Source organism: Myodes glareolus, chromosome 19 (genome assembly GCF_982192425.1).
Source record: "Myodes glareolus chromosome 19, mMyoGla1.1, whole genome shotgun sequence".
NCBI classification, from domain to species: Eukaryota; Metazoa; Chordata; class Mammalia; order Rodentia; family Cricetidae; genus Myodes; species Myodes glareolus.
In genome coordinates this window covers 19,641,517-19,668,470 of record NC_142044.1, presented here as the reverse complement: position 1 = coordinate 19,668,470, position 26,954 = coordinate 19,641,517, and positions in this window count along the sequence as shown.

Below are 26,954 nucleotides of genomic sequence, written 5' to 3'. Positions count from 1 at the left end.
AGAACCACAGAACTAAAGTACAGTAGAGCAGTGATTCATCATTTTATTGGATTTGCTATTATTTTAGCTTTATGACATTATTTGTGGCTGTTTATTATTTTATAGTAATGAATACTTAACTATTAAACGAAACTAGTCTTTTGATAAACTCATGACAAGCTTCATTTAAAATCAATCGAGTTTATGATGCACAGATGTCTGTGATGTAGAAATGACCATACAAAAAGAGAAATTCCATATATCAAAACTTTAGAAAGCCATGTACATACATATATGTGTGTGTATGTGAATGTGTTTATATGTGTGTGTGCATGTATCTATAAATGCCTATATTAAAAAGCTAAGAATAATGAAGCAGATTCTTAGCTTATTTCACAGGAGTAATATTTCTTCTTATCCTTCTCATATCGGGTTTATTTGGTGTGACAGAGAGGAGCATTGTGCATACTAGACAAGCCCTCTACCACTAGTCTATACACCCATTCATGAAATACCTCTTTATACATAATCCTATATATAACAATCTTCCTGAGTGAGTATTCCCATTCCATTGGCAAATTATTTCATGCTCAGTGGAAAGTGACTCTGTGGAAGGCCCATTTCTCACAAGCCTAAGGGCGCTAGTGTTCCCTGCTAGCTTAGAGCTTCACAGGCACTCTCTGTCTGCCAACTTGATGCTACCTAGAAGAGGAAAAGATTAGGAAGATGGACCCGAAAATGCATATTACCTAGAAACAAGGTCTTCATATTTGTCCTGGACATTTTAGGGATTTTGAGGATAATTTGCTTTCTGTATATTAGCAGCTATAAATACACATGCACACGCACATACAAACACACACGCATGCATGCACACACACACACACGAACTTGCACACATGCACATGCATACACATACATGCATATTGATGCTAGATACACGTACCAGGATTTCTTTTAGATCACCAACCAGCTCCCACATCCTGACACAGAGACTTATTATTAGTTATAAATGCTTAGCTTTATCTCAGCCCTTACTCTGGTTCTCTTTATCTACATTTTGCCTTGAGGGGGGGGCTTTTTACCTTCTTTCCTTCCCTCCTTCCTTCTTTCCTTCCCTCCCTCCCTCCTTCTTTCCTTCCTTCCTTCCTTCCTTCCTTCCTTCCTTCCTTCCTTCCTTCCTTCCTTCCTTCCTTCTTTCTTTCCTTCCTTCCTTCCTTCTCTCTGTATGTCCTACTTCCCTAGTATTCTTCTCGGTCTGTCTGGCAGCTGTCTGGCTTCCTTCCGGTCCCTGGTGTGTTCCTCATTTTCCCTTGATTTCTTTTCTTTCTTCTTGTTTGCCTAGATTTCTTCTCCTCCTCATTTGTTCTGCCTGCCAGCCCCACCTATCTATCTCCTGCCCAGCTATTGGTCATTCAGCTTTTATTAGATCAATCAGGTGCCTTAGGCAGGCAAAGTGAAACAAATGTAACACATCTTTACGTCCTTAACAAAGGCTGCATGAACAAATGAGACACATCTTTGCCTAATTAAAACAACAAATGCTACATAATATATAATACATATGTGTGATATATTTATACATATGGTTGTGTGTGTGTATTTGTTTACATGTACGTGTACCCATGCATGTATATGCACTTATAAGTATATGATGTATATGCACATGTGTGGTTATTATCAGTTGATGTACTGCTTTTCCTACTATGGACAGGAAAATTAGGTCTCCATCATTTTCAGTTTACTAAGCAGTTGACCTTGAATGTTTTTCAAGCAGCTGCAACCATTGGATGCTTAGTTGAATCCTTAGAAATTGCAAAGGGAATTAGCATTTCCTGATTTCAAGGAAACGGCAAAGAAATGGCTGCTCTGCCTCTGAACTACAAAAGCCTCCTTCCGGATGTCAGCATTTCTTTAGGGACTAGCTGAGTAAGTAGCTGACTCACATTTGCAAAAGGAAACAGCTTTGCAGCAACACATTGATAATCCAGGATTGAAGGCTTATGTCCAGCTCTGGCAATTGACCAGGCCAAACTAGCATCTTCCTCCAGAGATCACTTCAGGCATTCAGAGCAGCTTCCTCAGGAGGGGAACGGGAAAACTACTAACAACAGAACCACAAGGCAGACTGTCCTAGTAAATACTTTCTGCCAGCTATTTTGTATTACTATTGTTGTTATCATTCTGTGCGTGTATCTTTGTGTGTGTGTTCTGAGAGTATGGACACCCAGGTACAACAGCATATATGTACTGTGATACTTGTGTAGAGGTCAGAAGACAGCTCTGTGGAGTCTGTTGTCTGTCCCCTTTCACTTTGCTGAGTCTGGGACACTGTTGTGTGACATCTAAGTTTGATGATCTAGAATGGAAATGCTGTAATTACAGATTCATACCAGTGTATATAGCTTTCCTTTCAAAAAAAAACAAAAAGTGGATTCCAGGGGTCAAACTGGAACTATCGGGTGTGTGTGGCAAGCACTTTTCTCAGCTAAGCCATTTTCCCAGACAATGTACCCATTCTGTAAATGCACCCTACCATGTCTACCAACATTTCAAGCCTTGGGAGTTCCCTTTTCACACTGAACTTTGGAAGTTAGTCTGTGGCTCACTTACATACTAAAAGTCATTAACCTCCATTTGAAATCATTTTAGGGTATATTATACAAGGATATAAAGTCTTCTGGTATGATAAAAAAGCAACACAAGAATTCAGAGGTCCTGAGAGTTTTCTCAAGATTCTCTCCTTCTCATAGAGAGATGAGAAGGTATTAGAAAACTTGAATCAGCAACCAACAGTAACGTGGCTATGAAGTCTTTAATTTGAGATTTAAAACAGCACAAGCCTATTGGCTGCAAAGCCTGACCATACCTTCTTTACAATGGTGCCTTAAAACTGATCAAGATTGGAGAATGTTTGGGACCAAATTGTCTCAGCTTGGTCTTTTATTTTTGAACATTCTTACCTGGTTCTTCGAGTCTCACATGGAAAACATTACGAAGAAGTCCAGAATTCAGGTGGAATTAAAACTACAACTGTGTCTTTCAATGTCGACAAAGGATGGCCTTACCCTCTACATGAAGAGTGCTTTTTTTTCCAAAATATAAAATATGGGATTACAAAGGTTCATATTACACACACTCCAAGCATTAACTGCAAGTGGAAGTTTAATAGCTAGTTTTGAAGCCAATTTTTGCTATGGCAATTTTCCTCCCTTTTTGTGTTCTCCGACCATTTCTGCAGTCTAATTTGGTTCACAAGCAAAGTATACCTTCAAATGACTTCATTTAGCCTGGGCAAGTAGGCAGTTGAGAGTCATTTCAAATTTATTTCCTTTGATTGCCTTGTGAAAAAAATTCCCAGAACTGTATCCTGTGCCCCCATCTCCCTGCAGCAAGGCACTGCCAAAATTTGAACTTGCAGGGTGCCCTTACAAACTGGGACACCACACTAAGATATTTCCAAACCCATCCAAAAAAAATCAGAAAAAGAAAGAAAAACATTACTTCAGTGACTTATCTATAGATGATATGATTTCTAAAAATAAAGGAACTGAGGGTTTGGGAAGATGGCTCAATGGTTAAAATAATTGCCTGTTATTCTACACAACCCAGGTTCAATCCCCAGCACTCACATGTGGGTTTACAACTGTCTGTAACTCCAGTATCAGTGAATATGATATCTTCTGACCTCAGGTACCAGGCACTTGACATTCAAGTGAAGCACAGATATATAAGCAAGCAAAACGTCATTACACATAATACAAAATAAGATTTTTAATTAAAAAGTATGAAAGACAAACTGAAAAAGGTGCAAGGGGTAGGTCAGAGTCTTGATTCGAGCTTTTCCACCAGCTCGTTGTGAAAGTTTAGTAAATTCTGTTCATTTCTTTGGTTTTCTGTTTATATAGTAAACCAGTAAAATCAGGTAAATAATCTAATCTTGGCAACTTATTAGATAATAAAGTTAAATATATAATATGGCTTCGCATCCACATGGACTTGTGTAGCATTAATTTTGTATTCACTAAAAACAAAAGAGGAGCACATCAAACTGGACAAGGGATGAGACTGATCTGGGAAGAATTGGAGAGAGGGAGGGAGGTGGGGTGAATATGAACGAAAATATTGCATGGAGGTATGAAGCCCTCAAATAGTAAATTAAAAGTTAGAGATTTTAACAGCTAAAGCATTTCTCCTACCTGCTATGGAATATTATTGTAACTCGATGAAGATGAGTTACATTTGTTCATGCGGCATGTTCACTATTTTACCTGTGTAAAGGTGTGTTGTTACATTTGTTTCTGCAGCGTTTGTTTAATTATGTAAAGATGTGTTACATTTGTTTCACCTTGTCTGTCTAAGGCACCTAATTGGCCTAGCAAAGAGCTGAATGGCCAATAGCTAAGCAGAGAAAGGATAGGTGGGGCTGGTGGCCAGAGAGAATAAGTAGGAGGAGAAATATAGACTCACTCAGAAAGAGGAGGAGAGAATAAGAAAAAATCCCCATGCAGCCACCAGCCAATAGACACAAGAAGCAGTGAAAGTAAGATTTCCAGAAAGAAACTTAAAAAAGGGCAAAAAGATCTGAGACAAAAGCTAGATAAAAAGAAACAGACGAATTTAAGTTAAAAGAGATAGCCAGAAATAAGCCTAAGCTAGGCTGAGCATTCATAACTAATAAGAAGTTTCATGTCATGGTTTGAAAATTGGTTGGTGCCCCAGCCCCCCAAAATTATCCTGGTACAGGTACCTGGTGGCATTATAGCTGTGTGACACCACGGTGCAATACATCATTCATGTGATTATGGTGGCGCCCATAAACAAACACTACTTCACACTTTGCATGAAAATATAGCATTTACATAGCTACTGTGTTTAGCCCATATACATTATATAAAACAACCATGTTATTAGTTTATATATTTAAAGGAACCTGTATCAATTAATTGTACAGTTGTCTAAAAGGGGATCTTTGCCTGACATATGAAAAAACATCTGGACCCATTGATGACATCTACCTCTACCATAAAACTTTCATGTACATAGCAAATGCATCAGAGAATACATCCATCTTCTCTTAGGATGAGCCATGGAATGGGTAGATCTTCATCTGAAACTGAACAGACATTTCTTTCCTATATTGCAGTTTCTGTCTTGTGTGTTCTAAAAGAAAAGCCATTTAATAGACAAGGCAAACATCTAGTTCCCACAGGAAAGCCTGAGAAACAGTGGGAACAGGAGAAAAAGGAATAAGCATTTGGTCAAGTTATGATCAATCTTGGGAATGAATATTTAAATAAATGGGTCCTCAACAAAACCAACCAAACCGAATGCAAAGTAATTACTTTCAAGGAATCTACCAATCTACAGATCTTTTCTGTCAAATAGATAACAAAAAGAGGCATTTTTCAAGACATTATCACTTTTGCCTTGTTGTTATTTATTTATATTACCATTTTAGTTGACACCAAACAATGGGCTTCATTATTCCATTTTTATCCATATACGCTATTGCTCTTTGCTTCCTACCATTTTTTAAAGAATTTAATTTGTGTTAATCTCTACAATTCTTTGAGATAAGTACTAATGCTATCATCTGCTTATCAAAGAGGATTTATGGTCCAAGGAAGTTGCACAAATGGCTTAATTCATCTCTTTCATTAGTGGTGGGGCCAAAATTAGAATTTGGCATTCTGTCTGTTGAACAATTGCTTATCTGGGAGAACATATTCCCTGTAATTTTCAAGATAATCAGAAAAGAGTAAAAAGGAAAGAATGCCAAATTAGAAATTTCCTGTACAGCAATTTTCAGTATGAAGAGCCTAACTGAATATTATATAATGATTATAAATATTTTATAGAAATGAGAATTTACTTCTGTAAGAATCCTTTAACGTATTTTCCTTGAAGCAGGATGTTTTAAAAGAAGAAAGGGGAGCCTAAAAGACAACAATGAAGAGAGCTCTCTTAAAAGGTAGCCTTTCAACTAGACTCCCACCTAATTCTATCAAGCCCTATCTCCATAGAACGGAACATACTCCAAAGCAAAAAAGATGCTCTCCCATGTGTAAATGGCAAGAAATATCACAATGGTAATAATGTCTTGCTAATTCACTGTGCTAGCACTAACATCACAATGGGCTTATTTAGTTTACAAAGTCTAAGTCTTTTCCCAAACATAAATTAGAAACAGAACTGTATTGTAGGTCCTTTTCTAACTTGGCCATGGTGGAATTGTTCCCCACATCATAGTGTCAGGAAATAGAGAAGAAAATCTATCCTTATTGATTCATTCACTGAAGGAAATGCACCCGGATCCAGGCACTGCTTTAGAGCCACACCTCTGCATTCTAGTGTGACTCCATTCTCCATTAAGTTTGGCAATGTCCAATCTATGGAAGGACACAGATGAGAGCATTGAGTCTTATCCATATCTTGGTGAAGGAAAAGAACATGCAGTGTTGTGGCTCACCAAGCAAGTAGTGTGGCATAGAACAATATATAATAAATTAAAATGAAAAACCTAGTCATTGAATCAGTGCTCAACAGCAAATTGTTTATAAATATTTTTCAGTTTATTGTAATATGTTTGTCTAATGTTTTATTTATTCTCAAGAGTTTTACAATGATGTACCTTGTGTTTGGGATATAATAAATTGTTGAATTGTATGAAAAGAATATTTTTGTGGTTTTGAAGCCCAGTAGACTTGTTTTTAACATTTCCTAATATTTTCAGACCAAATTTGGCAGTAACTTTCTAAAACAATTGTGTTTCTAGAAAATTATGTTTTCTGAGGTCCTACTTAGCAGAGAGCACAGGTTGAAGCCATGAATTTAATGCAAACTCTTAATATTTGAGCCATCCATCTTCCTTAGTACAACTCTCCACATCGAGTGAAGCCCCAGTCTCCTCACTTTAGAAGAAAGATGAATAACAAACTTGCTTTAGAGTTATTGATGTCTAGATGAAGCAATAATATCATTATTACATTTAACATCTAACAGAAACTAAAATCCTCACATATAACGTTAATCTAGTTAACTGCTTTTTCTAGTTAATAATAATTTTCTTTTAGATCTATAATAATTCCTGTATAAAATGATTTCAGCTTCTTTAAATGATTATTTTTACTTCTTTTGATACTTAAGAGTGGTTGTGTTTAAGTGATGATAGCTTTTAAATGAAGTTTAATAGTAATTGTGGGGCCATCCCATGACAACGGATTTGGAGAATTGAGTTGGTTCTCCTTTTCTGTGGATTCCCCATTTCTTCAAAACAGCTAACTTCATGGCACTCAGGTTTAGAAAAGAGTGCATTTAAATTTAAAAACAAAACACGTAGCAGTTTTATTTTAGGATATTTTTTGTTTTGTATTTATTTGTTTGCATGTTTGTTTGCTGAGAAACATCCATGCTGATTTCCAAAGTGGAAGGACCAGTTTACAGTTGCAGCAGCAGCTGCTGAGGGGCAAAGGACACTGAGAAGGGAATCAGGAAAGCTAGAAACTCAAGCTAAGAATCATCTCATGTATGTATGAAAAAGCCATAATGAAACGCATTACTCCTTAAGCTAATCTAAAATAGTAGCATAATAAATAAGAAAGAAAGATCAAGTAAATGTAAATCTCAATGACTAATGATTTTAACTCGGTCGTGGGAAGATTGTGTAGTAGTTTTCTGACCTACATTTTCTAAACCATTTTCTCTAGTGACAAAAGGCTCAAGATTAGCCGAAGTTAATTATGGAATATGTAAACAAAGAATAGAATGACATTAACTAGAATACACAGAGCTTAGCCACAATCCTCAATAACTTTAAGTTTGCTAGATGCACAGAGACATGATCAATTGTACAAAATGAGCTGAGTAAGCAATCTTCTGGCTTTTCCACCATCATTAGAAGAAGAGGACATGTGTGCCGCTAACCGTTGGGAAAGCTATCCTTGGGATCCACAAAAATAGAATGAAAGGAACATGTGATGCTGGAATTTCTGACTTTGTTTCAAGCACCAGGTTTACCACATTCAAGTGTATTCACTGTTTATTCTTACATTTTAATAGTGGAAATATATACTATTTCCTCAACACTTTGCCATGAAGATTTATTCGAAAACACATACAAGTTCTAACTAAGTTATAACATCTAAAAGAGTTCATATTAGCCCTAGTCTTTGATAAAGTAAGTCTTCTCCATTTCGAATAGTCAATTCTCATTGTCTAGGTTTATGTGGGAAAAAGTATCTTGGGACCAATCATAAATTTTTAAAAATTTAAGTTACTTTTATTTAATTAAAATGTAAGTGGATCATTACCTTCTCCATTTCCTCCATTCAATTGATTTGGTATCCCAATATCCCACCTTCCATTTCAAATTCATGGTCCCTTATCCTTTAATATCTCTCTCTGTGTGTATGTGTGTGTGTGTGTGTGTGTGTGTGTGTTAACGCATGGACATGTTAATGTATAAATGCAACTTGTTGAGTGCACTTAACGTTGCTCATATGTGTATTTTGTATTGCTGACTCTTTGAAATAGGATAACCTTTTAAGGTACTCATCTCTGGGGGAACTAATTGTCCCTCTTTCACCAGTTTTTAGTTGCCTGTAGCTTTTTATCTAATATATAAATTAGCATTCCATTAGGTAAATATAATGTCATTAACCAAAGACTTTTTACTCATTTTTGAATCCCATCAACTGTTTAGAATACACCTGGTATATGTTGAATTCAGAATATGTATTTACTGAATTAGTTTTAACACAGACTCATTATGATTTTAAGCAATTCAGGGATCACTTAATCTGAATTGCTCTCATTGATTGACAATTGTTTCTTACTGCAGTATAATCCAATATGGCAACCATTAATGGAAGACAACCTCTGTGCACAAGATACATTTAATGTGACAGAGAAAAAGAAATTTGAGTTCTGTTGAAATTTAGTTAATTTTGACTTATATGAAAGTTAGTATTTTCAATACTACAAAAGCCTTAATTATGTTTGTTTGAAATAGCATAGGTATTAAAATGTAACTTTTGATTGTGAACAATATTACATAGACTACAGATCCAAGTATTTAGGTTAAATTTCAGTGTGCTAATTAACATATGTTTATAAGGATAAATATGAGATTTCAGTGTCTTAATACAAGGACATTATCTTAGTGTTACTATTGTTGTGATGAAACACCATGACCACAAGAAACGGTTTATGTGGTTTATATTTACACTTCACAGTTCATTACTGAAAGAAGTCAGAAAAGGAACTCAATCAAGGCAAGAACCTGGATCCAGGGGCTGATACAGAGATTATGGAAGGTTGCTACTTACTGACTTGCTCCTTATTGCTTGCTCAGCCTGCTTTCTTATAGAACTTAGGCCTACCTGCCCACGGATGGCACTACCCAGAATAAGCAAAGCCCTTCCTCATCAATCACTAATTAAGAAAATGCTCTACAGCTGTATCTTATGGAGGCTTTTTCTCAAATGAAGGTCTCTCCTTTCAGGAAACTTTAGCTGTGTGAACTTGACATAAAACCAGCAACCACAAACACTGAACATACCATTAGAATATTTATGCTAATGCCAAGATAATAATTTAGAGACTATTGGCTGAATAATAGTTTTAAATCAATTTTATCTAATTTTTAAACTTTTAAAATTGTAGCTATAGGGTCTGAACAGATGGCTCAGCAATTAAGACACCTTTCAGTTCTTACAGAGAATCCGAATTCAGTTCCCAGTGTTTTGGAACTCACAATTGCCTTTGACTACAGATCCAGAGGACCTTATGCCCTTTTCAGACCTCCTTACATAATGTACTTATATGCATAAAGCTACACACAGAGAAAAACATATATGCATATAATAAAATTAAAATAAAAACTAAAAAATGATCAAATAAAGCTATAGAAAAATTTAAAATTTCTATGCACTCATATTTTGTTTATTTGGTCTGTTGAGTCCCTGTTTCAAGGAGAAATATATTTCTTCTTAAATTCCTCTCACGAGTGATGAGTTACTCAATCATGATATCCATAGCCATTTCCATAAAATTGCCCCATTTGCTGAAAGGATGTGTGTGTATGTGTGTGTGTGTGTGTGTGTGTGTGTGAGAGAGAGAGAGAGAGAGAGAGAGAGAGACAGAGACAGAGACAGAGACAAAGATATGGACAGACAGGTATAGACAAACACACACACACATACACACACAGACAGAGACAGAGAGACAGAGACAGAGACAGAGACAGAGAGAGAATACTGCATGATGTGCCATGATGTAAATGTGGATGACACAAGTCTGTCATCTCTTTCTACCACATGAGTTCTAGGGATTGTTCTGGTTTTTTTTTTTTCAGTCTTGGCTGCAAGCCCCTCTACCTACTGAACCATTGTAATGGCCAGAGAAACTCGTTTTGAATAGCAACATTTTACTGTGAATCTGTATTGACTTTCTTTAGAACATAATCCAAAGACCAATCAAATCAGCATGTTTAACTCAAAGTCCAAGACCTCCAAACATGTGAAGTCTCTTCTATATTCATGGCACAGTTACCAATAAATTAAAGACACATCATCTCACTCACTATACACATGTTTACCTGGTAGGCGTTGGTATAATGAATATAGGACACCTTGAATAAAAACTCTTCCTTGGAATAATGGGCAACTGAAAGATATTAAGATGCCAGTGATACACAATGATGAAGCAATACTGCTCCAGAGTGGGATCTTGGAGATTTCCAGGGGTATTGTTTTCCATGGCTTTAGCTCTTTCTTTTATCCCCCAAGGTCCAGTAGGAATGGAAGGTTAACAATGTTAGTTCCAGTGAATGCTTGGCGTTCAGAAGACAGTTGCTACTTTGGTAAGCATGGAGGTGTAAGTTGGTTCTAATGTCAGAGCCTTTTTGAGAAGAGTAATATCTACACTTACAGTTTAGTGTGCAGGACTTTCTTCTCTACTTCTTCACGCATGTGGCACTTCCTCAAATCAATGGTGGCTTCTTTGGTGCTTGTTAAACCATAGCTTAGGGGGATAGGCATCCCATCAGCCTGAGTGTCAGAGTCCTCAGGGAGACATTCAGGCAGGCTTCTGTGGCCTGAGCCCTCTTTAATATTGCATGTTCCACAGCTTTTAAACACAGAGGATCAGATTTTCTGACTCTTTAAACATATGCATTTCTGAACCCTGTCTTTCTTTTTCATTTCTGTGCATGAACAGTCTTGGAAATTCTGAGCTCAGCTCTCACAGTTACTTGTTTACATAAAGAAGATTAGAAAAATAAAATACGTGTTCACTTCAGTCATTTCCTATAGAAAGCTCAGTAGACTGTAGGTCTGCTTACCAAGTGATGTCCTGCGTGATAGCTATTACCAAATACTTTCTACTATGACAGATTATACCATGATGAAACGTCTAGGGATCTCCTCCAGTTTAAGTGGTTTCTTCAGTCCATTGATAATTTGAGTACTGGGATAAACTATATGACTTGTTGGAACAGTAGCGTGTTAAAGTAGGTGACACAAGAAGCACTTCAAATTTGTGTTCCCTGGATGTGTACCTTACAACACTATATATTATATGTGTGTGTGTTTATGTGTGTGTGTGTGTGTGTGTGTGTGTGTGTGTGTGTGTGTGTGCGTGTGTGTTATACCTTACAGCACTCTTCTGAGTAGCTCCTGGGCTACTTTAAAATTAGGAAAGGAGATAAAGCCATCCAGATCTAAAGATTCAAAAAAGTTGAACTCAATCTTGAATGGTAGTACCTCAGCCCACACCTAGATGTATGAGTGAAAAATACCGTAATTAAGACAATGAAGTTCTGAAGTGATTTGGTATATAGCAAAGTTAACTGAAATACTCTACGTGTATGTAGGTCTTTGTATTTATATTTTAACACATATGTAGCTTATTATTAATTGTATTTTACTGTCCTGATATTAAACCAATATGACAAATTTTTGATTTGGTATAAGTTGAAAGTATAAGTTTAGTACTCTCAGCAAATAGGATGGTTCTCATTTGTTTAATAAGACAGGATAGATAGTTGAGGGTTGGTCTGTAACTTAAAAGTTTCATTGAAAGTAACCTTCATTTCATTAAGTTCTGAAGATAAAAGAGCATAAAAAGTGTGTTGTTATAATTCATAACTAGACATTGTGTGCATAGTTTCTGTTATATTTTATTGTGTAGAATTTGTTTAAACAGACATATGTAACTATAGAAGAAGAAGAAATATATATTAATTAAGTATCTCCCTTCAAAAGGTTGTAGATACACCTTTGTTGATTAGATAGAAAACTCTGCTGTACCACATGTGGCTCATCTCTGCAGCAGGAGAATTCCTGAAAAAGCGCCATTTGCTGCCTTACTTGGGAGTTTTCGTACTTGGAACCATATTATTATTGCCATCTCTGTTGTTTTGTATTTTCTTTTGCTAAGCCCTTCCTATCTCTAGACATTTAACAATCACTTATTACAGATAATCATCACACTGAATATGAGAAATACAATTCTCACAAGTAATTATATGAGACCAGAATATCAAGTCCTAAAATGTTACCTTAAATGTCTATATACATTCAAGCCTATTTTAGCTAGTTACAAGTATATAAGAATTATACACACACACACACATACACACACACACACACACACACACACACACATTGTAATATTGACAGTAACAACCTTGTGTGAAAAGATAGAAGTCTTCTTTTTGGGTAGTTTTCAAATTGGACGTCATAAAACTTATATCCCCAAAACCAAATTTCAATAGTCAAAAGTAATCAATGCAATGAAAAAAAAATTACTTAATTGAAACAATTCTGCTGATCCTTTAAAAATAACTACTTGATGGCTGACTGCCATTTACATTTTAGTTATGCTTATAGCTATAACCTGATGGATATATATTTAATAAGCAAAACAAAATCATGAGCCTAGTTACTGAAAAGTTGCTTCCAGGATTGTACAGTGCTTGGCTTTTACTGATGACCAAGGCAAGTTAATAGCACATGGATCAAAACATCTATGTATAAGAGCTTCTAAGATAGAAAAATGACATGATATAGTAACATAATTTCTTTAGAATGTCATAAAAAACAATAGGAATTATTAGATCTTCAGACTTTAAATGTGAAAAATCCAAACCAAATGCACTCTCTAGCCTTGTTCTTATCATCACCCATTGTTCAAGTTGTCTGTATGTTTGTAGTAATTTGAAACTCTTCTACAGCCTCTCATAAATGAAGTAAAAATCAGAGACTCGGGGATGGATAAGGATTACATAAACCACCAGCCATTGAAGGCACGTTTTGATTTCTTTGTCTTCATTTATGAAAAGTCTATTTGTCCATAGTACTTTCTTCTTAGAGGGAAGCTAATGATGACAGGAAGTTCTAGAGAGAGGCTCTGGAAGACTCAGAAATAAACAACCCAAAAACCTCAATGAAATAGTTACACTAGATCCCTACTTCTCCCAGCTTACGTAAGAAGTAAGGATAAGTTGAGGGACAGTTTCACCCAAGATGAGTCACCTAGAAGAGACATACACCATTGGAGTCGCATGGAAGAAGCCCAGGCTGGCTGAGGTACCTAAAACAGAGACTCTCCCACCTGCTGAGCTGCCTCTCTGCTGTGAGCTACAGGTTCCAGCTTCCTAAAGTTGGGTGGAGTTTAGTGAGGCAGCTGCTTGTCAGTAATTCCAGCTCATTTTACTAACTCCTCCTCTTCATTCCCCTATGCAGCCTAATTAACCCATTGATTCTCTTAGACTTCGGTGGTATCTTTGCTTTGGTCTGTTGCTGCTTCCATCTCGGGTGAGTAGACTTTTGTTACATCTCCCCAAAAGAAGCATTGCACAGTACTTTGCAATTCCAGTTCCCTGTATTAATTTTTTTAGAAAGAAATGAGCAGATAGGTGCTGAATAAACAGTATCCTAAGCACAGTTCTAGACACTAAGAATTCAAGGATGATTCATGCTATAAAGACAGTGGGCCTAGACTATCAAAAAATTTGCAATAATCATTGACTTTTAACCAGTGTTTATTAAAGAAAGAAATTTAGAAGTACTAGAGGAAAAGGACTAACATAGCACAGGAAAGAAATGGGGAAAAATATGAAATGACATATTCCTTCCAAGTTCATGCAGAGATTAAGGTATGTGTCTAAGCATCAGGATTAACACAACACATGAGTCACTGAATTTTGTTGAAAAGGATGCATCTGGAGCAGAAGAACACCCAGAATCCCAGACACAAAGGATCCTGATGTGGGATTCCCCTCTGTATGCAATGAACACCACTGGTTAATAAAGAAACTGGCTTGACCTGATAGGGCAGAGTAGAGCTAGGAGGGGAAAACTAAACTGAATGCTGGAAGGAAGGAGGCAGAGTCAGGGAGACGCCATGTACCCAGCCAGAGACAGATGCTGGGTTTTACCTGGTAAGCCACAGCCTCGGGGCTATACACTGATTAAGAGAAATGGGCTAAATTAAGATGGAAGAGTTAGCCAATAAGGAGCTCCCCCTTCCCATCCCCTGTTCCCTTTTTCCCTCCACTACCTTTTTCCTCCTCTCTCCTCCCCTTACCTCCTCTTCCCACTTTTTGTCTCCCCTTCTTCCCATCTTCTTTTCTCCTTTCCTGTTTACTCCCCCCCCTTACCTTTCTTCTCACCCTGTCTGTCTCTCTGGATCTGTCTTTCTCACCAACCCACATCAAAGAAAAATATATTTACGCCAGATAGATTCTTAAGGGAGAACGAATAGTGGAGCCATGTATGTTCTTGGCAAGGAAACATTTTACGAAGAGTAGCAGTGACAGAGAACTGAAGTTGGAGCAAGTAGAACCGGGGGAGAACAGTAAGACGCAAGCAGACATAGACTCATTTTATCCCTGCGAGTTTTGTCACTTATTTTTCCTCGCTCCCTCCAGCGTTTGAGCTGTTCAAACAGGAAGTAATTTAGTTTCAGCATGACATGGCTCCTTGCTATTCTCTTTCAAAATGTCTCTCGTTGTGTTTGGATGACACACAAGCCAAATATTTAATGGTGTCATTTTTCCTTGGCTGGAGGGTCTACCCAGGAGAATGCAGGAGTGGACATTTTCCTCTGTCCTCCATTTCTAAAACCAGAGCCTCCTGTTTTCTGTAGCAAATGCCCTGATACCTCCAGTTCCTCATTACTCCTCCAGACTTACTTTAACAAACTACGATTTGGGGATTTTTTTTCTTTTTTAAAAAAGTGGAGACAGTCAAAGAAAACTTGGATGAAATGGTCAATAATCAATTTTATATTCAAGACAATTCTGTTCCCAGGGCAATAGTTGATTTTTTTCCCATTAACTGGAAGATGAACTCAGTGATATGATCATGTTTTCATGTGTCAAACTACCAAGATAATTAAGAAAAATAATCTGAGAAAATGAAGCTTTGCTTGGAATACTGTGAAGTATTTTCTTTCATTGTATTCTGTATTACTGGCCCCACTTTAAAAGTGAAGATATTAAATAACAATTGAAGACATAACAAGAGTACATAGAGCCAATTTCCAATCCGTGAAAGAAGAAATGGTCTTGTAAGATAGAAAGATTGGGCCATTGCCTTACCTCTGCAATTTTTAATCTGGAAAATCCTAGTGAAACACAAGTCTGGACATTTGATACTTCACATTTAAGACAAAGATATTAACTCTGAGCCAGTGTCAGGAGGGAGGGATAAATCAGATGTTCTGCATAGTCTTTTCCAGCCATAGATGAACGAGGAGTGTGGGAAGAGCAGTAAGGGGTCGGGTAATAGGAAGGTGAGCACAATCAAAACATTTATGTTTGAAAATGTCATTATCAAATCCAATATTTTGTAGCTCTAATATATGTTAATCAAAATAAGAATCTGAATCTAAATGCTGCCTACTAAGAGACACAAGCGACCACTACTTTGTGTCTCTGTGACAAATGATCTCAAAGCCCGGAAGGCATCCTCCTTCTCCTCTGTAGCTAGATGATTAAACATTCTTAAGACTAGCCATTGTAGATTGTATTCATTTGACAAGATGGTGAAGATTTCTGTTTCTAGCAGGGTGTGTATGTATCTTCACCCTCTTCCAACTCCACCCCTGAACACAAAAGCGTTCACATAACATGCTTCTGCCAAGGAAACAGGGACAGAAGTGGCTGAGTCCCTCAAGACCTTACTGAGTAATGAATAATGAGGGGCCCAGTTTCAGGCTCAACAACCACTGATGTCTGTTCAGACCCGAGGGCTGCCTGAGGGTAGAGCTTTCAGTGTGAAATTCTGAGATTTCTCAAGAAAACTGCCTGGATGTATACACTTTGATTTTATTAATGAAAACTTCCCACGATATAATGCTGTCCTCTGGCAGCTTGGGATCTCTTGCCAAATCTTTTATGTATTTGATTACATGTCACATTACCAACCCCGTGTCCCAATTCCTTCTGGGAAAGATTGTGTGTGGGGAGGGTGTAGAGAGAAGGCTCAGAGGTCAAGAGCACCTCCTCCACTGGATTAGAGCTAGCTCCTCAGCACTCACTGTTAGCTGGTTATAACTGCCCACAACTTCAGTTTGTTTCTGCCCCCCTTAGGTATCTACAAATATATGACACACTCTTACACCTAAATAAAATAAATCTAAGAAGTGTATAGAAAACAAATCAAATAAGTAATAACTCACATAAGGTCGTCTTTTTTTGACCCCATTGTAATTTAGCAGGCTCCTTCAAGGTGTTCCTTCAAAGTAATATTGAAGGGGAAACACGGGAGTGAGATGTCTGAAGATTGCGAGAAAAGAGCCAGTCATGTTTATACCGCACAGTATACCAACACTGTGCCATAAAATAATTTTCAATTTGCATATAATAGATCTAGCTTCAATTCTTCTGCCTGGTAGATCTGCGTATTTTGGAAGCCACCTCAGCATTCAGAGTTTAAAACAAAGCAAAAATGAAATGAAAACTTGTCACAGGTCACACCATTTGGGGCTACCATATGTGAGCCACCATTTTGGGGTAATTCCTGCAGCCATCCTAACTGTGGCAGGTTTGTACATTCCAGGGAAGGTGCCTCAGGATTACAAACACTAGGTAAGAAGAACAGAGATAAGAGAGAAATACAGAGGCACGGACGGAATAGTAACAGGAGGATAACTTGGCAAATACGGAATGCTAAATTCCTTCCTTCTGAGTTCTGAGTCCACCCATGTTTAATTTTTCATACATTTTTATACCCTAGTACTTAGAAGGCAAAAGACTGCTTTCACATAACACAAAGGACAACCAGAACAGTTACTTGTTTCAATACTTGAGACATTAAGCCATTAATTCCTGAGAAAAGTATTTAATGTCTGGGCAGTAAACACACCCTAGATTAAGTATCCTGTAGGTAATCACTCCCTATGCCAAACCTCCTATTTCAAAAGAAGGAGCAGAAGTATGCTTGGATTCTCTGACCTTTGGTCTGGATGGCACAGATCTACCTCTGTGGGGCATCTTAATGTTCAAAACACCAATTAGTCACACCCTAGGTCTTGTTTTGTAGCCACACCTGTTGCTAACAACTTTGAAAGAACAATAATTAGCTCAAACTCTCTGACCTTCAGACAAGGAATAGGTTCACGTTTTGGGGTCTCCACAGAAACTACAACATTTCTAAAAATTCTGCACAATAGTAATGTTTGTATGAGCTATAATCATAAAGGTTGACCATATAATTAAATAACATCCTACCCTTGTACTCAATTTTAAGCCATCACCATTTCTCTTTGCGCATCTCAACATCCATATGCTCAAAAGAAAAGATAAGCCAATGACACCTACCCCAGCCCTACAAACAGGAACGTGAAGTTGATTTACATCTAAGGAGGGCACTGTGGTTTGATTCTTACGTGTTCCTGCAAGGATCATGTGCTGAAAGCTTGGAGGCCATTGTCACATTCTATTAAATGGTGGAAACTTTAGGAACTAATGGAGGTTAGGCCACTAGGAATGTGATCTTAAATGAGACTTTAGGACCAGAGAGTCCCACCCCTCTTTCTTCTTGGCGGCCAGGAAGTAGCGTTTTTGTTCTAGCATATACTCATTACCATGACATTCTGCCTCAACTATTCCTCCAAATGGTCGGGCCCAGTGATCACAGACTAAAGTCTCTAAAGCCATGAGCCAAAATAATTCAGTTCTGCTTTCAGTTATTTTCTCATTTTGTCACGCGAGAGAGAAAAGAATAACTTGTCATAAATTTCACCCTCCGATCTAGTAGCATGCACCTCTCTATACAAAAGTGTACCCGAGAGCTCTGAAAGCCCAGGGTGTCACTTCATAAGGAAGGTCTCAGTCCTGAGTAACTCCATGCTAAGTTGGAGCAGGATTTTGAAATATGACACATTTCAAAAAATTTTTCCACACCCAGATATCCCTGCCATTTGTCTCATGAGACAAATAGATGCAGGAGATTAGAGAAATGAAAGTGAGGTCAGAGCGTTTCCCTACTTACGGCGCCACTATCCTGAAAGTTTGCTAAGGGACACCTAAAAGTTACAGCTCCAGACACAACAGTGCCCTCCACTTGACTCAGGCTGGTATCTATAACTCCTGGGCCCAGTGGTAACAGGCCTATGGTGTCACCATATGGACAATACTCTGTCATCAGTGTGTGGCTTCCCCAAGCCCCACCTAACCCCTTCCAAATAATCCATTCTGAGAATACTACTCACCTACCAATTGTTCTTTCTTAATTAGCAAGAATCATTATTTCCTTTTATTGATAGTACTGCTTCATGTTGGTCATTACCTCATCGAAGTGAATGCTGTTGTTAACTCTGTGGTCCTTACCTGTGATGAAAAATAAATTAGTCTTTCCAGACTCTGTGGAAGTCTGATTTAATGAAGGCTACTGAGCGGCTCAAAAACCAGAGTCTCCTGCCCTAGGCTTTACTGCAAGCTAAGTGCAGCTGAGCGCTGGATAGCTTCCAAAGCACCGTTTTAAAGGCCTGGCGTCTCTCTCTTAGGCCTTTCCCAACATCTGTGACCATAACACATGTGAACAATCTGAGCCTTGCCAGTGTATTTCCTGGCAGGAACAACACGTGTCCGTTTTATTGCTCATTCAGACTTGGGAATTGAATTGAATGTAACAAATGCTTATTCAACCACAATTTTGTGTTGCTGTGCTGTGGAGAATAACACCTATTGTTATGAGGACAGAAAATCCTGAAATTTAAAAATTATTTCTAATTGTAATAACAACTATTAATTGTTACATTCTATGCATCCAAAATTTTTACACTAATTCATTGCTTCATAGCATTTAATTGGTGCAAAAAAATAGTTAAAGGAAACAACTATTTCTATTTTTCGTTAAAATAAATACTGAGAGTCAAAGATAAAACTTGTCATAAGGGGGAGCAGCAATGATTTGGATCTAGTTTCACAACCAAAAGCAAATTCATTCACCTAATCCTTGAAAAAAATTAGTGAGTACATGTTAGCTTCCAATCAAATCACATAACTGATCTTCAAAGATGACAGATGTCAGTCTGTCCTCCTTTGAACAGCTGCTAGGTTATAAACAAAGTCACACCCTATGAATCTGTGGATTTCTGCCCAGGGAGTCCTGAGATGTTTCAGGCAGGGAGGGAGCAGGCAACCCACTTCTCCGACAAGTCACATGGTTTTGAGACTGATGGAAGAGACTCCCACCCCCCCAAAAAAAACCTCAGTAAACTTTCATTCAAGTAGAAAAGCCCAGAAACCAGCCTACTCTGTAGTTTCCTTGGAGCACAAGGCTGCCTATGAACATAGGCTTTGAAACTTGAGTCTCTTTCAATGCAGTAGGAAAACTTGACAATCTGAGAAAGGAGTGATTTCATCAGTTCGACAAAAAAAATCCATTAAGAACAAGTCCAATCATCTGGCTCATTAATTTTATTTCAAGTTGTCACAAAGGCACATTTCTTCTCTATTATCACACATTCCTACTGTTACATATTCTGTGATAGGGCAATTATGATTCAGACATTTCCTGTTTAAGGAAAAAGATACTCCAATGGAATTAAATAATTAACACTGCAATAAAGCCACCGCTGTCTTTGTCCCTGGCCAAAGACCTAGGAAAGACTGGAAAATTCCAATTACTAGTTCCTGTCTAACAAAGAAGTTTGGTTGTGTCAGCATTATTTATTCAATAGTTAATCATCAAAATTCATTCTAAAAAAGAAAGTCCTTAAAGGACTGCTTTCGCTCTATGATTTAAAACACAGGGCATACTTCGGTCTTAGCCTGAATGATCTGACTATTTGAAACTCAGAATGAAAATTAAATTTCAACTTAAAACTGAGTGTGATTTCTTAAAAGAATTCTTTTTTTTTTTTTCCTGAGGAGCACATGCATCCAGATGCTCTATGGCCATGCTTTTCTAAGGTGAAATTTGCTATTCAAGGCCCATATAAATGGTAGGCATGGACAAACACACACACATAATTCAAAAACAGAAGAAAAGAAACCTTTCTCCTGCCTATTCTTGTTTTTATGTTGCCCAGCATTTAAACAATGTCGGGAATGGCTGGACAGTAGTACCTGTGTATGTTAGAGCACAAAATCCAGGAACTAGGTGAGGGCCGCTAATGTTGGATCCACTTAGGTGTTACCTTTGCATGCATCCCAGTCCTCCAAGGGTTGTGAGCTCTGTATTTGCTCAACATAGCATGCTACATGCTTGATTTAGGACATGCACAAAGTGTGTGGTTGTTGATAAATAGCTTTCCCTGGATCTCCAGAATTTTAGGTATACATTGGATGCATTAAAATTAATTATTAAAGATTAAATAACTTTGTTTCCTTGAGCAGTATCTAACATCCCATGAATTCATAAACAGTGGTTTTCATAGAATTCCTTTTGAAATCAAAACCATGTCTTTAGGGTCATATCTGCCAATCTAAATACCAGGACTTTTAGTGTATGATACAATTGTTATCAGTATAACACTGACTGAAATAAGTTTCTGGTCCCTAACTGCTTATCTTGTTCCCTGTGTAACATTGTCCAAAGTTCTTATTTGCACATGAGTCAAGACACTGAGGACCACCCATTATGTATGATATGGCATTAGATAGACCATCATACTTGGAACCAAGTGTTTAGTATATGAATTAATTTTGCTAGAGGGAAGATAACACTGTTTGGAAGAGCCCATAACTGAATCTACTAGACTAAACAGTCTAGCACTAGAACACGCTTGGAAGATATATGCTAGAGACTTGGTCTACTACAGTTAGAATGTGTCATCCTTTGATAAGACAGGTAAGTGCTTTTCAAATAACAAACATCCATCTAACACCCACAGGAATTTTGTGATTTTTTACTTAAAAAATTCATTATGCCAGTGTCATTCATTGATTTAAAGCCATTTTCACTAGAATAGATGTAAACTAAAAGTAGAAATGCATTCATAATAAAAGATCAAGTAAAACTTTGTTTTTAAATTAAATGTTTTTATTGAATTTGTTCATTTAGCGATTACACACGTACATGTGTGCACAAACAGAAACATAGACATGCATACACACAGACACACTCAAACACACACAGAGACACACACACAAACACATAAAACACACACACATTGTTACACATATAGACATACACCCAGACACACAAGTACACAGACATACTCACACACAGACACACAGAGGGCCTTATGGTGACTGTCTCTCTCAGCCTCTCATATTTCCCTTCCACTAGTATAACCTCCATCCCTTTCCTACATCCATGTCCTTTTTGTTGTGTTTTGTGACTCATTGAGTTTAACTAGGGCTATCTTTATAAACATAGATCACTAACTCTTGAAAAAAATAAGAAGAGTGTCTAGAATGTATGAAGTTTTATCTTATTTATTCTATTATTTCTGACCTACAGAATAGTGCGAATAGTTATTATCTAGGACATATTATTTTGATATACACACATTGCAAAGTGGCTAGATAAGAATAATTAAGCGATAAGCTTACACTAATTTTTTATGATAAGAACACTTCATATTTAACATATTGGTAATTTGGAGCTGGGGAGATGGATCAGTGAATAAAATGTTTGCTGTTCCAGCTTGAGGACCAGTGTTCAGATCTCCACTCTTCATAGGTCTAGATGTGGTGGTATGCTTCTGTAATCCCAGATACCTTTAACTAGATGGGACACAGAAAAGGGAAATCTTGGGAGGCTTGCAGGCCAGGCAACCTGGCATTCACAGCAGAGAAGAGCAAAAGACCGCCTGGAGACAGGATGGAAGGGAAAGGCAGACAACAAGAGGTTATCCTCTGTCCTCTACAGGAGAGCAGTGATATGTGTGCACTCAGAGTCTCATACACAAACACTCACACATGAACATATATACCTATACACACATGTGCTTACATATTACACATATACAACACGCACCCACACAAAATTAATTTTAAAAAGTGTAGCAACTTCCACAATACACCATTATTACAAATAGCAATCGTGTGGGAGAGTGCAAACTTATTTCTAACAAAAATTTTAGCTAGTTAGACTCACCCTTCCCCAACCCTACAGCTTTCTCTAATCTCTGGAAACCACCATTCTATTTTGTTGCTCCTGTTTGACTTTTGTCTATTTCCACACAAACGAAATCCTGAAATATTTGTCTTCCTGTATTTTACGTATTTTACTTAACAGAAGAGCTTCTAGGTCTTCCAAATTGTCACAAACTACAGGAACTTCATAGTCTTTATACTGAATTGTATTCTTTCATGTGTAGAAGAAAGTTCTTTACTTACTCATCCGTTGGTGGGTGCTTAGGTTGATAGCACATCATGACTTTTCTGAATAATGCCTCCTAGGTGCTCTGATTTCAGAGACTTTGGGTATACACTCAAGCATGGGACTCTTATAACATATGCCAGTTGTGTTATAATTAAGCAAAATCCATATATTTTTGGTAATGTCTTCATTTACATCCCCACTAACGATATGTGAAGGTTCCCTATACTTCAAATCTTTGGGGTCATTTATCTTTGGTCTGTTCGTTAGTATCTATCTTAACAGGTGCAAAATCACGAATCTTTGTACTTTTAACTTGCATTTCATTGATAACTAGTGACATACGTGTGTGTGTGTGTGAGTGTGAGTGTGTATGTGTGTTAGGCATTGGGATGCCTTCTTTTGATAAATGACCTTTCATATACTTTACCTACTTTTCAGATAAATGCTTGCCAATATGTCAAAACCAATGACAACTCTGGGTCTTCATTCTGTGTGACAGTCCTCAGAAGCCACTCTTGGTAGTCGGTCAGAATTTCTTCACGCTCTCCAGGTTTCATTATTTCCTATGCCTCTTGCAATCAGAAAAATTGACGTCTATATTCTACCCTCTTGGACTTAATTTTATACTCAGCTGCCCAGCAGCTTCTAATCCCAAGTCAGTTCTGCAGCATTTGGAAAAGCCAATTTCTTTGTCTGCCATGGGAATCTAAGACTCTTGCCCATCTCACAGCATTTGGTGAGGCTTGGAGAGGACAGCACATGAAGATAGCTTAGGGCAAATCTTGGTGTTTAATAAGTGCTCTCTAAGCGTTAAGCATGTTAACTTTTATTACTAACATGACAGCATTTTTGGCATTTATTTTCACTGCCGTTTTTGAAGGCAAAGTAACTCAGCAGCTGAATAATCAAAAGGACAATGACACATTCTTTTTTTTCTGGCCTTTGAAATAAGCAGTAACAGAAATCTCATTTCATCTCTTTTACTAGATAGTAAAACATTAATATTTGACATTTACATAGCACCTGCATAACATAAAACAGCCGGGGTTGGTGTTTAATAAAGGAGCACTCAAAGGGTTCCACGTTTGGAACAGATCTCATTAAAATCAAAGTAACATGACATTACCACCCTCCTTATAGAAATGACATGATTTCATATTTTAACAAAGAAACTGATCATAGCAGATCATAAGAAATTATCTATTCCATGTACAGTGTTCTAACATATTATTGTTTCTTTGATGATACTGGATGCATATCAGATAAAATTTCCTCAAGAAACAAATAAGAAACTGCATGATTAAAAGCATAACCCAGTATATGAGATAAAAATAAATAATAATGTCCCCTGCAATTTAGAAATCTATAGAAGAAAAAAATAAAGAATAAATGCAAGCTCCTAGGCTGGGTGTATGATTCCAATCATCTCAAGAACACAGGAGTCTACTCTCCAAATGACAAACTCAACTGAAAGATTGGGAAGGCTATATTGAGAGAAATGGCTCAGCATTAAACAGTGTGTGGTGGGGATGAGATTCCAAATGAGTTGTGTTTCTCCCAGGAACCCCTTGTGATTCACTGTGTTCTAGTACAAGGGGTACCAAGGAAGTTGAGTAGCAAAAGGATTGAATTGGTCATACACAGGGTAAGTTAAGTCTGGGGTGTGATTCTAAGTCTGTATTCTTAACCACTTTCAAGGACAGTGATGCATTTATCCATACACTTATATTTCCTGGGAGCCAGCCAATTGTTAAAAGTATCTTCTCAAAAATAAAAGCTTGGATGCTTTCCAAATGGCTTTGTGAGGCCTGACTTTGAGTGAATAGGAAGAACCAGCAAACCAGTGACAGTGAAGAAGCCAGACATCAAGGAGATCTGGCAGATCTCCTTTCCACAAATAACTTACCCAGAAACCGGGAGCCACTCTACAAATCTACAAATGTGAGCCATGAGACAATCTGTGCCAGGATTAGAAGGCAGTGCTTAGAGTAAAGCAGTCTTCATTTCCTTCATTATTTTCCAAGGTCCCTTCGATGACCTTACCCAAAGAATCTCAGGTCATTTCTTCCTGGATGGGACATGTGGCAGTGTGTTCTGTCTCTGTTTGGGATATCTATATGTTTGAAAAGAAATGAAATAAATCAGGCACAGGGGAAGCAAAATTCCCCACCAAAGACAACAGGAAAAGAAGAGACATGTGTCGACCTGAGCTTTGACTTCTACCAATATCTAACTCAACTAATCTCTTAAATATTACCTCCATTTTTAACCACCATTTTAATCATATTTACTATGTGTATTATAACTCTACATTATTTAAATGTTATATATTATAATTCTAAATTCTATTCATAGTTTCAGGTGTTTTGCAACCTATATTTGGAATATAATGTAAGCATACAACTTTTTTATCATATAAACTCCTGCTTTAAAACTATGTTTCAGTCTACCAGTCATGGCCCAAACCTGTCATTCTAATACTTGGAAGGTGGTGGTAGGTGAATTAAGACTTCAATGCCATCATTGTCCACACTGTGAACTGAAGGTCAGAGTAGGAAGCATGAGATTGTCTCAAAAATACACTCATTCACACACAAACACACACACACACACACACAATTTAAATATAATGGTGTATATGCATATGTCTTAGTTAGGGTTTCTATTGCTGTAAGGATACATCATGATCACAGCAACTCTTATAAAGAATATATTTAATCAAGACAGCTTGCTTACAGTTTCAGAGGTTCAGTCCATTATTGATGATGAACACCATAAAATAATCCCTCACTAGCTCGGAATTGCATATATTAAAAAATTCCTTATGAAATTTGCTAGTCATTTGGGCAAGAAATTGCTCTTTTCCTGAACTACTTGATGTTATGCTGTATGAAGTGGACATGGAAGAACCACAGAAAAATGACTGCTGAACTTGCCTAAAGGTAAGGTGGTCCTTCAGGGTTCCTTCTTCATATAAGAGTCTGCCAGATGTTCTGCAGGACACAGAGGAAGTAACTGATGGACTTTGATATTACAAGGCAGAACAGATCTTTAAATTTCCTGCTTCATGGTAAAGTCTACCAGATACTATGGGTCTGTAGGCTGAAGATGAGTACTTCAACGTTATAGAAGAACTTTGGGTGACTGTCCAGGCAGTGAGAGGTCTCTGTCAATTCTAGAGTTTTAGAAGTTGCTTAAAATGCATTTCCTGTTTTCTTAGGTAATATTATATCCTTCTGGAGTCTTAGATGGAGTTGAGAAAAGACAGTTTGGCAATTATAAAAGATAGATTAGTTATAAAACTTTAGACTTGCAAAGATAGGATAAATGACAAAGTATTTTCCTTTATTTGTGAAATGTAAATGGATTACATATTGTAACTATAGTTCCTGTGATACCTGTTTTGCTATATGTAATTTTACTATGTTAAACTTAAAGCCTTCATTTTATTTAAACATAAATACTTCACTTCTTTAAGCCAATTTTACCTTTTTACTTAAAGGGATCATAATTCTATCATAACATGTTTGAGTAACTAGTTACTCAACTGATCCCAATGTCTTACTTATAATACAATGCTGTTTGGAGATCACCGAGAAAAATAAAATAAAAAACCCTCAGAATTGAATTTGAGATTTCATTTTCCTAGACCCATTTGCTTACAAATACATCATCCTCTGGTTTTGCAAATAAAATGTTACTGGGATACAGCCTCATTTTTGTAGGGCCTGTCAATTATTTATTGTTAGATGACAGGGTTAACTATTAAAGATTAAATAACATAGACTGGAAATGCAAAATTTATTATCTGACTTCTTGACAGAGAAAGGTATACTCCTGGATCTAGGTCTCTTAAGAAAAATTCTTACCATTTTCTTTAGAAACTCCAAAAAGTTAGAACAGGATTTTAATTACTTAGTTCCAAGTTCAGCTCTTCACAAAAAAAGTTCAGCATACTGTAGAACTTTATCGAGATTTCTGCTTTACTTGGGGCTGTGAAGGAGCCCCTGGTCCTGTGATCCTGGACCATCATCACTCACACTAGGACCTAGATTGTATTCACAAGCTCATTCTATGAACTTGGGCATTCATAAGTTTGTTACTTCTTTCATTCCACTGATTCAATTCTAGAGTGGATGATTGGATAGACAGCTTTGATTTGGAAACAATCCAGTTTAATTATGG